Here is a 6,578-nt window from a genome sequence, read left to right on the forward strand (position 1 = left end):
TCACCAGGAGGGCCCTCAGTCGCCTCCGTCTTCCATCCTCCCATTAACCCTGACGCAGGGCAGCATGGGGCCTGTCGGAGGGGCCCCCCCTCCCCCCATAGCTGAGACAGCCTCACGTCTGCTTGTTCCTATCCCCACACTTCATGCCTGGCATCTGCACGGCGGTGGCTGGGAGGCGTGGGGCACAGCTTTCCCTGGTGACTGAAAATCCACAGCAGCGCGTGCAGAGGCCCTGTGGCGAGCGATGAAAGCTCGTGAACGGTGGCTGGATGGGGACCGAGCCCTGACTGCAGCTGCCGCAGCCTGAAACGGGGCAGTGAGGGCCTCTGGGGCTGCCGTTCAGGCATCGCGAGTGGACCTGACAACACAGGGCCTCCGAGAACAAAGCCCCCCTCTATCTCTGTCTCTCTCTCCTACAAAGAAAATGAACCGGGTCCCACCCCAAGTGGTCAGCTAGGTCCGTCTGGGACACGTGTTCCAGCCAGCAGCCCGGGAGACGCCGCTCTGAGGCAGGTCTGCCCTTCGGAGCGGGACCAGACATGGCCACGTGGCTCCCGCTGGGATTCTGCTGGTGGCTGGCTCCCCTCCCATCTGCATGCCGGCTGGGCGGTGGCCTCTCAGTGTGTCAGGGAGGGGCACACGGAAGCCTGTCCTGCTGGGTGCGGAGGGGCTGGGTGTCTGGAGGCCGGAGCCAGCAGCGGTCGTCCCCATGCCCCTGTGCTTCCTTCCCTTCCGCCGCCGGCACCGTCCCGGGTCCACACTCCGTTGGCACCTTCACTGTACTGCTGAGATGAGGCCATCCATGTCTCCCTGCTCCATGCTCCCAGTTCTCCCGGAACATCAGGGAGTGGAGGGGTGAGGCGAGAAGGGGCGGTGGCTCCCCTTTCACTCACTGCCACCTTGTCCGTGAAACTGGGACGGGATGGGGGACACTGAGGCCGGGGACAGAGACAGGCCCCATGGGGGCTGTCCGGCCCCGGTGGGCACTCATTCTACGTCCCCTGGGCGTGGGACGGGGGCCACCCTGAGCCCGGATAAGGCTCGTGCGTGGTGGAGCTTACATTCAAGAGCCACGGGGCAGCAGGGGTGAGGTAGAGGAGCAGAGGAGTGCAGAGCAGGAGAGCCAGCCGGGGCTGAGGCCGGCCCAGACCGGGTGGCCAGCCAGGCTGCTCAGGAGAGGTTTAAGCAGACAGGTGAAGACTCCCCGCGAAGGGCCAGAAGACGGATGGGAAGTTCAACACCGTTTTTGCGTGAGGGGCGAGGGGACACGATATGACGGCTAGTGGTTATGGAGCGCTTAGCACGCACCCCCGGGCCCGACACCACGCTGGTGTCCTCCCCACGCTGTCCAGAGTGGCAGATGGGGCGCCGAGGCTCAGAGGACGCTCAGAGGCTGCAGTGAGATCACACCGCCTGGGCGTGAGGGGCTGGGCGTGGGGCTGTCTCAGGCAGGACCCCCATTCCTGCGGCCTTCACCGACCCCCAACAGGAAGACAAGTAGTAGTTTTTGTATCATTTTACAACAAATTTCCTGAGTCAGTGAAAATGAGTTAATACCTGTAAAAATTTTAGAACGGCACCTGGCAGGTAGGACTCCATAATGTAGCAAGTACCTGCTGTCACTGCCACCCCTGCAGCGAGACACGAGGCCCTCACTCCACGAATGAAGGAAGGGGGCAGAAGACTGGAGCCAACAGGGACAGAGGCTCCGAAGCCAGACTGCCTGCCTGGGTTCAGATCCAGACTCTGACCTTGCTGTGTGACTTTGGGCAAGTTTCATAACCTCTCTGCGCCTCATTTTCCTCATTCGTAAAATACATGACGGAAAACAGTGCTGTAGACTGAATGGTTTGTGCCCCCTGGAGAGATAGTAGAAACATTTTGTATATATTTGTCTCTGCCCGTGGTTCCTGGCACAGAGCCCCTAAATCGATTCGAATCTCCTGGGTGATAGCAGTGTCTCCTGTTCTAATGCGGTGACTCTGGGTGGGCCCCTGGAGGGCTGGTCACGGAAAGACCAGGCCATGATTAGAAGGTTGGGATTTTCAGGGGCGTCTGGGTGGCTCAGTCAGTTGAGCGACCGACTTCGGCTCGGGTCATGATCTCATGGTTTGTGAGTTCGAGCCCCGCGTCGGGCTCTGTGCTGACAGCCCGAGCCTGGAGTCTGCCTTGGATTCTGTGTCTCCCTCTCTCTCTGCCCCTCCCCTACTCATGCTCTATCTCTCTGTCTCAGAAATAAACATTAAAAAAATTTTTTTTAAAGAAGGTTGGGATTTCAGCACCACCCCTCCCCAACCCATTCTCTAGCGAGGGGAGAGGGCTGGAAATGAAGTTAATGATTGACCATGCCTACGTGAGGAAGCCTTCCATAAAATCCCAAAACACAGCATTCACAGAGCTGCCAGGTCGGTGGCCACATCCACATACCAGGAGGTGACACCCAACTCACAGGACCCTCCCAGACCCCGCCCTGTGTACGTCTTCATGTGGCTTTTCATCTGCGTCCTGTATCACATCCTTTTAGAATAAACCCGTAACCTAGTGAGTGAAATGCTCCTGAGTTCCGTGAGCCCCTCTAACACATTAACCAAACCCAAGGATAGGGATGTGGAACTTTTTTTTTTAAGTTATTTATTATTTTGAGAGAGAGAGAGAGAGAGAGATGAGAGAGAGAGAGAGAGAGAGCGCATGCAGGGGAGGGGCAGAGAGAATCCCAAACAGGCTCTGTGCTGATGGATCTCGAACCCATCCACCATGAGATCGTGACCCGAGTGGAAATCAAGAGTCAGACGCTGAACTGACTGAGTCACCCAGTCAGAAGGGCAGGTGACAGTCTGGACTTGTGAATGGCATCTGAAACCGTGGGGCGGGGGGGCTGTCTTGTGGGCCGAGCCCTTAACCTGTGGGATCTGATGTTGCCTCGGGTAGACAGTTGAGTCAAATTGTAGGACACATTGTTTTGGTGTTAGGCAAATTCCCCACTCATCTGGTACCCAGGAGAAGTGGATGTTTTTATACTCATATTAATATATAAATTTATACTTAATATTACACACATGTAATATACATATAATATATAATTATATAATTATACTATAATTACTATAACTATATACTATATAATGTACATTATATATTTTTTGTAATATATGTATAATAGTTATAAAATAAGATTATTTTTACATTTTTTTTAATTTTGAGAGAGAGAGAGTGGAGGAGGGCAGAGAGAGAGGGAGACAGAATCTGAAGCAGGCTCCAGGCTCTGAGTTTTCAGCACAGAGCCCAATGTGGGGCTTGAACTGATGAACTGTGAGATCATGACCTGAGCCGAAGCATAAGCTTAACTGACTGAGCCACCCAGGCTCCCCTAAAATAAGATACTTTTTAGAAGTATATATAGATTACATATACAATGAGATAGATAGGATATATATGATATGTAATAAACTACATGATATATAAAGATATGTATCATACGATTATACTGTATAGATAATATGTTAAACGTTGTATATATATAATATGATATACATGTATATTATATACTATGAATACATGTTAATATATGATATACGTGTATATATATTGATCTACGTGTGTATATATAATATGATATACGTGTGTATATATAATATGATATACGTGTGTATATATAATATGATATACATGTGTATATATATGATATGCGTTTATATATATAATGATATACATGTGTATATATATGATATACGTGTATATATATAATATGATATACATGTGTATATATTAATATGATATACGTGTATATAATATGATATACATGTGTATATATGATATACGTGTGTATATATGATATGCGTTTATATATAATATGATATACATGTGTATATATATGATATACGTGTATATATATAAATATGATATACATGTGTATATATTAATATGATATACGTGTATATATAATATGATATACATGTGTATATATGATATACATGTGTATATATGATATGCGTTTATATATATAATATGATATACATGTGTAATAAGATAGGGCTTGTTTTTCTGGAGGAGCCTGATGACACGAGATCCCTGCTGAACATCACCTTACTGACTTCCCTCTTTGAAATCGTAGCTCCGTCCGTGGCCTCGTTCTCCTCCATTGCACAGAACCACAGTCTGTCTGAGTACTGATTTTTATTGGTCATCCGTCTTCACAGGAATGAGGGCAGAAGCTTTGACTTTGTCTGTTTTGCTCACTGGGTGTTTCCCCAGGACTTATAACAGTGCCTGGTACACAGTGGGCACTCCATACATGTTTGCTGTATGAATGAGTCAGGGATGGCACGGCCAATAAACGCTAGCCAGCTGGACTGTGGATAAGCGAGTTAGTCTTCTCAGGCCCCAGCCCATTCCATTCCAGACCTGACGTGGCTCCTGGAGGACCTGGATGTGGCTTGTGTCCCTTAGTCCCACAGGAAGGAACGGGGGAGGGCAGGGGTGAGCAGGTTTAGGATCTCCTGGTTTGGATCATGTCATGACTGTGGGGCACGTGGGTGCTGCAGAACTGTCCGGTACCTGCCCTGGGGAAGGAGGGCAGGCCGATGGCGGCTGGAGCGTGAGAGCCTGATGGAGAAGCTTCCTGGGGTGGGGGCTCTGGATGGGTTGATTGGTGTTTGGAAAGCATATTTACGGATGAGTCGTTTCCTGTCTCTAGGAATTAGCTAGGTCTGCGAGGGGGCAGTCTCTCCAGCGTCATCAAGGCCCCAAGATGTCAAAGCGTCAGGAAATAAAAGCCACGGTCACTCAGCCTCACCATGGTGACTGGACAGGGCTCCCTGCTGGCCTCTGGCCAAGCTGCAGCCCCAGGACAGTCAGGCCAGAGTGGGGGTGGCCCCTCTGCCCTCACGTGCCTAGACACTGCCCTGCTGTTGGGAACCCCGTCAGAACCTCAGGAAACCAGCACACGTGCCACAGAATCTGAGGAAGGGGTCTGCTGGATGAGCCGACTGCCCCTCACCGCCCCGGATTCCTGGCCTGGGAATGGTCAGACCAGGAGGACTGGGCCCCAAGCCACCAACCTCAGAGATGGGGTAGAACGGAGGCTCATTCTGCAGAAACCCAGTGGGGGGGCGGGGTGGCGGCGAGCCTTCCCAGGCAAAGACGGGAATCTCTTGGATTTTTGGAAGTACGGAGAAGAACAATCTCTCTCAAATCGCAGACTAACCACTACTCTCTCCGCCAACCTACCACGCTGGATGGAATTCTTGTGACCATGAAGCCTTTTGAGGTTAAGCACATGGTTATCCAATTCCTACATCATCCCACAACCTTAATAAAATTCTATTATTTATTAATGAGATTGTGCTCTATTATTGTCAACAATAAATAGTAAATAAACATAATAGTGCTCTATTATCAATAATAAAATATTTATTAATAGATAAATATTCCTATCTAGAGTACTATTCTTACCCCCAGTTTTCCAGGGGAGGAAACTGAGGCTCAAAGCACTAATACTTTGGGACTATTGGACCTGGGAGCCGAAAAGACAGACTTTTTATTTGCAATGTTTGTTTTCTAAATGGCACCCAGTTTCCATACTTAAGAAATGCTATTTGGACCAGAACGGGACAGACCACACAAGCTACATCTGGGGGTGGGGAAGAAGCAGACCGGACCCCTGGCCTGTGGCCTGTGTGGTGTTGCAGGGTGATCGAGTCAGCTCTGGGGTCAGCGGATCCTGGGTTAAGTTGCTGGTCCCGACACTTACTAGGTGGTGATCAGTGAGCTTCCTTGGGGCCTCCTTGTCCGTAAGCAGGAATGGTGCCTGACCGCCACCGGAGGGTGGAGGCAATGGGTGGGGTCACAGACCCGGGTCAGCGTGGGACTAAATGCAGGCCAGAAGCCCCCAAAGGCCTGGGACGTTATTCCCTCACAGCCAATTACAAGGAGGTTCTGCTCTTGGTGGCTCCCTCCGCTATCTTGCACCGCCATGCCTGGAGACACGTTGGGTACAGCACCCAGGGATGGACGGGGAAGGGGAAGTGGCATGTGTGAACACATCCCTCTCCTCGCTATCCACGGTGAGGGGTGGTCCCTGTCCCCTCCTGGATGCAAGTGGGAAAGGTGGTCTCCGACAGGATTGCTGCGTCCCCAGACCAACTGCACACCACGAAGGAAGGAAGGAAGAAAGGAGAGTGAGCCCAAGGTGAGTGCCAGCTTGCCAATACCAACCTAGACATAAGCCACAGTTATCAGAGGTCAAATTCTACCCTTTGGGGATGTCACAGATGCACGGGTTCCCCCAAATTTCTATGTTGGAATACAATGCCTGGTAATTTTCAAAACTGTGACTGTGTTGGAGATAGGGGACTTAGCGGGATCATTATCCTAATCCAATGGCTGGTGTCCTTATAAGGAGACAGAGACAGCAGGGGCTCACACAGGCACAGAGGAGTAACGTGAAGAAGCAGCGAGGGGTCTGCCGTCTGCAAGCCAAGGAGAGGAGCTAGGAGGAACCAAACCTGCGGACACCTCCGATCTCAGATTCCAGCTTCTGGAAACCGGGGGGGAAAATAGATTTCCATTGCTGCCAGTGT

Source organism: Lynx canadensis, chromosome E2 (genome assembly GCF_007474595.2).
Source record: "Lynx canadensis isolate LIC74 chromosome E2, mLynCan4.pri.v2, whole genome shotgun sequence".
Lineage (NCBI taxonomy): Eukaryota > Metazoa > Chordata > Mammalia > Carnivora > Felidae > Lynx > Lynx canadensis.